Raw genomic sequence first — 10,585 nt, forward strand, 5'->3', positions numbered from 1 at the left:
AATTATAAAAGTTTAATAAAATTATTAAAGTGAGTTTAATTTTCCATGTATTATGATTAATAAGCCTGTCACATTTAAAAAATAGAGCATCAAAGCAGCTTTACAGTATTAAATAGGAAAACAGTGTGTAATAATGCAAAGGGACAACAGTAAACACTCAGTTTTCAGTTAAAGTCAGTTCATCATTGATTCAGTGATGTATCATCCAGCTGTGCAATCAAGTCGATGACATAGCTTGATATTAAGGGTTCCCCAACTAAGCAAGCCAGAGGCGACAGCGGCAAGGAACCAAAACTCCATCGGTGACAGAATGAAGAAAAAACCTTGTGAGAATCCAGTCTCAGTCGGGGTGCCAGTTCTCCTCTGAACAGACAAAACCAGCAGTTCAATTCCAGACTGCAGCAAAGTCAAAATGTGCAGAAAAATAATCTGTTTCCTGTGGTCATCTGAGGGAAGGTCTTTACAGGGGATCTGTATCTGGGGCTCTAGCTGTCCTGGTCTCTGCTGTCTCTCAGGGCTGTAGAGGTCCTTTCTAGGTGCTGATCCACCATCTGGTCTGGATACGTACTGGATCCGAGTGACTGCAGTGACCCTCTGATCTGGATATGTACTGGATCCGGGTCACTACGGTGACCTGGGAATAAGAGAGAAACAGACTAATTAGTGTAGATCCATCATGAGAACAAGTACATGGGGTGTTATTAATTACCATGTCTATTTTTTCACTGTGTCACACATGTAACCTGCCAGAATTCAAATGGAATCACAATTACTTTAGCATCTGAATTTCCAATGTCTCACATGGAAACCTGTCAATCCGTGTCAGGGGTGGGACCATACTATGGGGCGTGTTTGTATTGGGAGGTGACTTCACTCAAAGACAATTGTGCCAAACGCTTTGAACCACAGAGGTAAAGGCACTACTAAAAGCAGCTGCCACTCCGAGAGATGCGTGTTAAAGAACTGACAGTGAAACCTGGGTCTCCCTATGTTCTTGGCACCTTACACAATAAATAATTCTGTTATTTTTACCCCAAATGCAGGTACTATATTCACCATTAACCAAATGCTTTTCTCCTGAGGAATAAAATATAGGATAAGATGCAAGAGCATAACTGAAATGTTGTTTTGCTGACGTGCATTAGTGAGTGCAAACAGTGAGAGATTTGGGGTAAAAACTAAAAAATACTTCCCAATACAAACAAGCCCTAGGTATAGTCCCACCCAGAGCCATATAGAGTGAGAGTTGCGACAACTCCATTGACTCCAATGGAACGCTTTTTTTACAGCAATGGCGGCTCGTGGAGCCTCTAAATAGTTCCCGGAAGTAGCAGCAAACCGATGGCGCGCCGTAGAGATGCAGCAGAACAAACCGTTTGCGACGCACTTTTAAAAGGTAAGACGTTTAAATAATAAGATTGAATATTATCAGTACATCTTAATAACAATAAATTGCAAATTAAAACCTTCTAGTAGATTATCACTCATTAAATGAGTAGATTTAAGGGATGTTATCAGATAACTAACAGATTAGGCTAGGATTGGAGCTGAATAAAGTTAGTAACGAACACCCTGTGAAATCTGTTCTCTTAATTCAGTTTCAGCCATCGTGTTTGGAATTAGAAAAAAAAGGAGTCTAAACATATTTTTTTGCAGGGTGGGGAAAGTTAGCTAACGTTACATAGCCTATTACGTTAGTTCAATATAACGTGTGACATCGGTGAGTGGAAGTGGTAAAAATGAGGTTATAACGTTTGTTCCGTATTACACGTATTAAATTCCTTAATAATAAAATGCACCCTATTGATATACATTTAGACTGAATTGAGTTTGCAAAAACATGGGTGGAGTGTTTTTAGTCATTGTGATTCATTGACTATTACCTGTCTATATTATATAATAAAACTGTATTATATACTTAAACTTGTTAGTGTATAAAAGTAACATACTGTAACATTCTGTGGGTGCTAGTGGGTGGAGGATTAGTGGTGCCAGTGGACTGTTCTGTGATGGAGCATCAGTGAGGATGCAGGTCAGGAGAGCTGAGGGGACCTTTTTTTTTTTTTTTGTTGATAGCTGCATTTTCATTCTTTATTTTTCTTAGTGCTGCCTTTGCATTGTTTGATTTTTTTTTCTTTTCTTCTCTTAAATTTTTTTAATAGACCCAGGTAACTGGCTGATGGTTCACTGGAATGCTGACTGCTGCTGGCTGACTGGGCAGTGTCACCTGTCCCTGTCTCTCCTCTCTAGCCATGTCCTTTTTCTTCACTGTCACTTTACCTTCTCTGAGTGTCCTCGTTCTTTTTTCCTCAACCTTTGAAACTGATTGAGGCAGAATACATGGTATTGCTAATTTTAAATATTGAAAATATCACATCACTTTACTTCAACTAGTACGAGTTTGTACTTATTATATATGAATCACCTGAAATAACATAGCTGTACTCCGCAGCCATTTCTTGTATGTTCACAGGTCTAGGGGTGCATCGTGGAGCAGGGCCCTCCTCTTTTTGACTACAGGACGATGTACAAAGATTGTGGGAATAGCATCTGGTCTCAGCCTACTCTTGAATTTTTTGGTTATGACCAATTGCTTTGCCTCAATGTGCCTTGCAGAGTGACTTGAGTTTAGTTTTTGCCTACCCACATACAGTACATACACATGGTGGTTAAATGCACAGTTATAGGTAACCCTGATGACTCCCTGCAAATGTCTCACTATTGAGTCTCCGCTCCCTGGGTTTTGCAAGGCTTTGCTTGTTCCTTATTTCCAGTAAATAATTTTCCATGTAAAAAGTGCAAATAAATTTAAGTATAATTACCTCACAAATTTTAGTTGTTGTAATTTTTATTTATATTTAGATTGCTCCTGCTGACTTGAGCCAACCATTATTTTCTCCTCTCTATGTCAGTGGGGAAGCCATACATTCGCACACCTTTCTCTGACCGAGTGGAGCATCCCCATGCAGCACAGCAAACCATGTTGGAGACTATGCAAGAGCAACATGAAAGAAAGGACGCATACAAAATGCTTGGCATGCTATTATATTTATTAGAAATGTATTCATGAATTGCTGTAAATAGTTAATTGCATTTATTTGAATAAAAATACAAATAAAAAGTAATCTCGTAATATATAATTACAATTACATCATTACTTTTGAATGGCAGTGTACATGTTTATATATGAGTATGCTTAAGTTGTTTTAAACCCGAATATATTGTGTATACGAATAAGTATTGTAAGAATTATACATTAGATAAAGAATATCTATAATACACAATTATATTACTATATGTAATTGTATGAATTGTAAACAATAAGCTTCATTTTACATTTACTTAACATGCTAATTACTGCTGCTTATAGTTAATTGACCCCTTGTGCGGTGCGAGCTGAAAATCATCTGTCACCAGCCTGTCTGTACTATCTGGAAGTCATAAAGTCATCAATATGACATTAGTTAACATGAGATCAGTGAAAAAAAGAATAATGTGTAACATAAAAAGGCAACAGCAACCCGTGTTTTTACAACTTAACGTTAGCCTGAAATGAGTTTTTAAAATAACGGCAAATAACGGTAACTAATCCTCAGAAATGACCTGATTTTATATTTTAAAAACATCGTTGTAAGTACATAATCATGCTACATACATATGTCGGTGTGTTTTGTATAAATATATAGAATAAAATGCATTTATTGACTCCTAATTACCAGAAATCGCAGTTCTGTCACTCTTCTCTATCAGTTTGAATGGCCGCAAACGAACTTCCTGGAACTATTTGAAGTCTACATGAATCACGTGACAACCAGACATTTTTAACTTCCGTTGTCGCAACTCTCTCTCTATATGGCTCTGGTCCCACCCCAACACGAACTGACAGGTTTCCATGCAAGGCATCTAAAATTCAAATGCTTTTCAATTGCAATTCCTTTTGAAAATTGTCCAGAATATCCTTACCTGTCCATTGATTATGATCAATGCCTGAGAGATCTGTTGGTATTTTTAAATCGCCATAACAATTCGATGGGTTTTGAGGATTCTGCTCGGTTAAGGAATTCCAGGTTTGTTCCAACCTATAAAATAAAGTAAACAAAATACAGATTGTTTTAATAACAGTGATTCAGTTCAAATAACTGTGTGAAGTTCATCATGAAATTGAGTTCATCGTAATTATGAGTTAAATTCACTTATGACAAGGTCTACAGAAGCCGAATATGATATAGTGAGATTGGTTGAATGGTGTGCGTTCAAACTGAGAAATCAATGGGATGTTCCAGTCAGTATATAATCACAGTTTTATATTAATATGCTGTCACTAGTATTGGCACATATATTTGTGCAGATCACACTGCATATGCACACACAGACATGACTATGACAAGTCACGCAGGTAACTTACTGGTCAACTCTGCAGCTTTAAAACAGTCCATATATAAACACTTGCAGGTGAACCAAAGTGATTAAGGACAATGATGTATTCGCTCATTATAAATTCTGCACATTCTGAACACAAAGTTTCAAAGTGCAGCTTTAACTATAGTGCGAAACAGTATATGTACAGACAATCAATTATGTATGTAAAATCTGTAAAATGTATAATAAACAGAGGAACATGAACTTACCGTTAAACGTCTCGATAAGACTACACTCGACGAGTTTTTCTCCCACAAATGTATCCATGTGCTTTTCTGACAAGAAAAAAATTATGACTGCCTAAAAACATTTATTTGCGTATGTATGTATATATAAAATACTTTATAAATCACACAAGCAGCCCTACGTCACTCACTGTGCTTGCACACTTTGAAATGTATCGAAGCCCTGGAACGGTTTATTTGAACCTGAAAATCGGTTCTTTTATATGGCCTGTATTTTGTGACAGATCGAAGGCTGAGAAGGAGAAGGAGCAGTCTACCCTTCCGTCGCCGTCATGAAGCGGTCTGACTCTGGAGCGCGCACTCACGTGAAAATGGAGTCAGTAGAGCGCCGACAGAAATTTTCAAAATAAAAGTCTCCAACCAGTGAACAGCAGCATCGACAAATATTGCTCAAAGAAAGCAGAAATAAATCAATAATGCAATAACACATAAACCCATAATACAATAAAAAATGATTTTAGTGGGAAAAATGTGTTACATTCAAACTGTATTCACTATATTTCGTTACACTATATTGGATCAGATAGAAGGATTACTCCTCTCTCTTTTGCTAACTGTTATGAGTTATAAGGCCACTGATTCACAAAAGTTTGCAACCTTTGATATCTGATGTCTGTGCATCATTATTGTGAATAGTGTTTCTTACTTCTTAAAGGCTTTTCAGTTAATCATGTTTAAATGTGTGTTCGTGTGTTAGTTAAAGCCCATTATGCTATATCAGATTGATTTGTTAAAGCAGGAGGCATCACATGAAAGGGCTTGAGAAGTCACACTGCCTGCATTTAAACCCTGGCAAACACACACTGCACAGACAAACACTGTCAATTCACTTTCTGCAGAGTTTATAGCCTTTCAGCCCTGAACTGTACAATTTCATAATCTGGACACTTAAAAAGTATGAATTTCATTGTATCAGATACAAACAAACCAAAAGACATCTTCAAAAAACAAAACTGAAGCTTTTTAGCCATTTAGTTACTTTTAATCAATTCACTTGTATGTTCCACAGAGAAATATTATACAACAGTTCCTCCTAGTGGCCATTTTACCTTACTGCATTTTTTCTTTGCCCGTTTTGATTTCATAAAGAACAATTTTTTAACAGTACTTTATGCCTTTATTTTGTGCATATATATACATTTATAATTTTGTATACATTCAACCAACCAAAAAAAACAAAAAACGTTTAAATTGTGGTGTGCAGGCATTGACTATAGTGTGCGGACCCTTGAATTGAGTTAATACAATTATTATTGTCTTGTTTAGGACATTTACTATTAGCTTGAGTCTGATTTCTTGATTTTTGTTCCACAGTCTGTACTCTTATCCTTTTAAGCATCTCTGAAAAGCTTGTTGTCTAGAGTAATCTATGGCATAACCAAAACATAATCTCACTTGTGACTGATGATAAACATCCATAATGAATAAAAAACAATGTCACTGTGCCCTGCAGGTATCGCAGCATTACCAAGCAGTTTTTCTGTAAGGCAGATGGTGTGGTGGTCATCTATGACATCATAATGGAGGACAGTTTCAGACCAGTCCGCCCCTGGCTGATCAGCATACAGGAGGCCGTAGGCGACCCTATACCTCCTTGGCAACAAATTGGACAAGGAGAATGAGAGAGAAGTGCAGGCAAAGGAGGCCGATATGATTTTTTCCCCCGTTCATAAAACACTTTGAAATGCAATTATTTATTGTGTTATATCAATGTTATATAAATGTGTTATATCAATATCCTTGCCAAGCCTATACTTAATTTGCTAACTCTTTTTTGACACAGTTGGCAGTAACTATGGCTGATGTTTGGTAATTGTTGAGAATGTTCATGTGAAGTATGATGAAGACACAAATTAATAAGTTCATAAAGTGTTAAAGTATACATTTACTTTACCTAGTGCTTGCAGTGTAGAAACTGTGGGTTACACAAGTTTGTATAGTTCAGTGTGTTGTAAACTGCAGGAAAGAAAAGTTATATGAGCAATGGGGTGCAGGCTTCTTGCTTTGAGTTCATGTTAGTTATTAAATCAAATGTAAGCTACATTTTAAAGATTCAAAAGTATTATTCAAAAGTATATTTTAGCAATGCTTGTCAAGAACACATTAGTTTACATATATTAATGCATATAGTATATTAGTAGAGCATTAAAAAAGACAAAATATATAAACAGTTCATCATACAGCAAAAGTTTGCAGCTGCACTTGCATGTGTTTATACTGAAATACCGATCTATTCCTTTGGTGACAGTAAAGGACTGAGATTGTAAACTTGATGACTACTGAATTGTTAAATGAATAATAGAACTGAATTAATGGAGTTCACTCAGCTAAACTGTAACACGATATTAACATTAAAATAAAATAAGAAAAAAAAAAAGAGCGCTCGATGAAGAGGATACTGACTACTACAAACAACCGAAACGAACCTCCAGCTCCACACTATCTCTGTCAGCAGTGAGAAGATGTAATGTTGTGTGCTGCTTTCACTCAAAAAAACGTTTTTTCAGTTTTGTTCACTTTACCTGAACAATTCATGTTGAATTAATGCCATTTTGGCTATTTTTCAGTTCAACATGATTGTGTCATGTTAAACTGACTTAAAACTGTCACTCGTTGGTTTAACATAAAGTTTTCATTTTGAAAGAACATGTTTCAATCAAGTACCTCAAAATAAGTTTTACACTTCCCATCATGCTTTGCACAGGACTGGATATGGGGAGAGAAAATGTTGATGCTGTTATTTTATGCAGTTTTTGGTAAAATGTGATAATAAGGAGACTTTTTCATGTCTAATGCTCTATTATGTGGGCATTTTAAAAGACTTTATATTGGTGTATTTTGTGCGAGTTACCATTGTGGCGAAGTGTGGAGCTTGTGGTTGGGTTGAGGACCTGCCAAGTTAGCTAATATTATAAAAATAGGGAAGTTGTGGCCCAATGGTTAGAGAGTCGGACTGGCAATTGAAAAGTTGTGAGTTTGAGTCTCGGGCCGGCAGGAATTGTGGGTTGGGGGAGTGCATGTACAGTTCTCTCTCCACCTTCAATATCACGACTGAGGTGCCCTTGAGCAAGGCATCGAACCCCCAACTGCTCCCCGGGCGCTGCAGCATAAATGGCTGCCCACTGCTCCGGGTGTGTGCACTTCGGATGGTAGAATGCAGAGCACAAATTCTGAGTATGGGTCACCATACTTGGCTGAATGTCATGTCACTTTCTCACTTTCACTTTTTCATTATAATGTTGGCAATTTTATCTAGTAGGCAGGACAAAAATGTATATTGTTGACATGGCTTTGTTAGATATATTAGACATGACACAATTAAATGTAGTTAACAGGGCATTATTTTTTAGAGTTGGCATGGCAAAATTAGACCTAATTAACCTGAAAAGATTTTCTCTATTAGGGATGGCAAAACTTTATCTAGTAGGAATAACACATATTTTTTTAGAAGTCTTGACTAAATTAATTCAAGTTTATACAACAAGATTACAACAAATCATATCAAACAAATTAGATCTTGTTGGAACAATGTAATTAAATTTCCTGGAAAACCTTTCCTTAATTTAATTAAGTTCGTTCAACAATTTTTTTTTTTTTTTTGAGTGTTGTATGACTCGGTACTGCAGGGAAGGACAATCTCCGACCAAACGAATATTAAAAGAATCATAAATTAGCAGGACATTACCATGTTTTCATGTATGACTGAAGCATTTGTGTAGATGAAATTACTGTGACGTCAGACAAAAGTCAACTATACTTGTTTTATATTGATGGAGAAAACATGATCTGCGCTGGGTTCTAATGTTCTATTTATTATTAAGTCATATGTTGTAAAAGTTATTATAAAGTGATTCATGTGGATTATAGTGAACCTATTTTAAATGTCTTACAGGTTGTTGAACTACACAGAACTCAACACTTATACAGTCTGATAAATGATGCATATAAAAGTAAAATGCAGACAAGCAATATGCATATTTATTTAATGGTTAAAAACACACTTTATAACATGTTACAAAAATGGATGGGGAGGGGGGGGATATAAAAACCGGAGTTTTAACATATCAATAACAATATCACTCTGACTTTGTTCAGATTTGTTGAACCGATGCAGTGGATGATCACTGAGCTGAATGCCCCACTTCTTTGTTCGACTCTTCCTCCTGCTCCACATCATCATAATCTGTTATTAAGTACAAATCAGGTCAAATGTTGTTATTGGATGCATATTTTAAAAGTCTTAACTGGAAAATATTAACTAAATCAAAATTATATTTAATGTTAATATAATGAGAACAAAAGGGTTATAATAACTTACCCAACAGGTTTTTCACATCTTCACTGACACTCATCACATCATCATACTCCTCCTGAACTCTCTCTGACCAAGAATGACAGAAAAACATGTCATATCAGTTTAAAAATTACTTTATCATTTGAAGGATCCATTTTCCCTTGAGTGACTTTTAAACATGTCTGAGGCCTAGTCCACAATAAACTGGTATTTTTATAAACAGGAGTTTTTCCTCATGAAAATGCAAAAACACAGTCAAGAGATTAGAAAAAGTTGCCAAACCATCAGATGGCTATATAACCCTGACAATAAAGCCCTGTTGACCAATTAGAAGCCACAACAACACTGCAATCAGAGTTTCTGAAAATCTTTACACTGGCAGGAATTTTTAAAAAGGTTCGTGTTCAGTGACCTGATACTGTGTGTGTGTGTGTGTGTGTGTACGAACAACCAAACCACACAGAAACAGCTGTAGTTTTGAAAATACCCATGTTCCTGTGGACAGGGCCTGATACTTGTTACATGTTTCCTGTGTGTTTTCTGTCCTTGTCTGTTGTGTGCCTTGTTTGTCTTTATTGTTAACCTCATTAGTTGTCATAGCCACTCATTTGACTACACCCATCTGCTTGTTTTTTGCTATAGTAGTTCTCCAGTGTATCCACCTTATTTTTCTTGTGTGCTTTTGTAAATGTTATGTGTCAGGCTTCTGTTCTCATCTGCTTCTAGCTATTTTTAGCAGTACAAAACAGCTTGTTTGCTGCTTGATATTGCAAACTAGAGTGTCTTACCTTATTATTAATGTATTTAATAATGTATAATCTTAATTTTTAACACACTGGTTTGTAGTGCATTAAATTTTACGGTTTACTGCTTATTGTTATTTTTCTCGTTATTTCCCTACAGCAGCTAATGAACCAGAAGTCTCACATTAACAGAAAACGACTTCTGTGTTGAAAAATAAAATGGATAAATGTTCCTTGTGTTTTGTCAGCTGTTGAATGTATTGGTGCTTGTTTTGCCTGTGATTCTCTTCCGTGTGTTACTTCTATTAAACTCCTGCAGTTCAATCCTGATCTCAGCCAGCTTTCTCCAGCACATAACAATACTCATGTAAATATGTGAAGGGTGATTTAAAAAATGTATTTCTGTGCATCTCACCTGTTAAACCTTGAGAACTCAGTCTATTAATGATGACATCATCATAATTCTCTGGGGTGTTCACTACAAATTCAAATATAAGTCAATTTAAGTGTAAACCAAAAACACATTAAGTAGTTAAGTAAATTAAGTAATTTAAAATATTATCTGTAATGATCTTGATTGTAGAGTGATATTATTTTTAAAAAATTATCAAGTAAAACACCTTTTTTGATATCAGAGTTGTGTTCGCTCGTCATGACATCATCATAGCTCTCAGGTGTGTCTTCTACAAATTCACACATTCATCACAGACACACACATTCATTACATTTAGAACTGTTTTAAATATACTGTAATATTTTGATTTAAAAGTATTGTATATGCTGTTGTAGAATAAGAGAGTGACACCTGTCTCACGATCTGGTTTCAGTCCATCAGTGATGACATCATCATAGTATCCCGGTATTATTTCCTTCATCTCTTCTGC

The 10,585-nt window shown here is 35.9% G+C and overlaps 3 long non-coding RNA genes across 3 annotated transcripts; 1 reads left to right on the top strand and 2 right to left on the bottom strand.

Annotated features, from left to right (window-relative positions):
• The first annotated feature begins 1,345 nt into the window (after positions 1-1,345).
• Positions 1,346-2,828, top strand: LOC113097446 (uncharacterized). The gene is made up of 3 exons (XR_003288852.1): positions 1,346-1,396; positions 2,163-2,343; positions 2,474-2,828. It is a non-coding gene; the product is annotated as an uncharacterized LOC113097446 (long non-coding RNA).
• Positions 2,829-3,895: 1,067 nt separating this feature from the next.
• Positions 3,896-4,928, bottom strand: LOC113097450 (uncharacterized). Its single transcript, XR_003288855.1, has 3 exons — positions 4,796-4,928; positions 4,629-4,694; positions 3,896-4,079 (listed from the first exon to the last, which is right to left on the bottom strand). It is a non-coding gene; the product is annotated as an uncharacterized LOC113097450 (long non-coding RNA).
• A 5,212-nt stretch (positions 4,929-10,140) lies between these two features.
• LOC113097449 (uncharacterized) lies at positions 10,141-10,561 on the bottom strand. The gene is made up of 3 exons (XR_003288854.1): positions 10,507-10,561; positions 10,322-10,384; positions 10,141-10,179 (listed from the first exon to the last, which is right to left on the bottom strand). It is a non-coding gene; the product is annotated as an uncharacterized LOC113097449 (long non-coding RNA).
• Positions 10,562-10,585: the final 24 nt, after the last annotated feature.

This window comes from Carassius auratus, unplaced genomic scaffold, assembly GCF_003368295.1.
Source record: "Carassius auratus strain Wakin unplaced genomic scaffold, ASM336829v1 scaf_tig00216276, whole genome shotgun sequence".
NCBI lineage: Eukaryota > Metazoa > Chordata > Actinopteri > Cypriniformes > Cyprinidae > Carassius > Carassius auratus.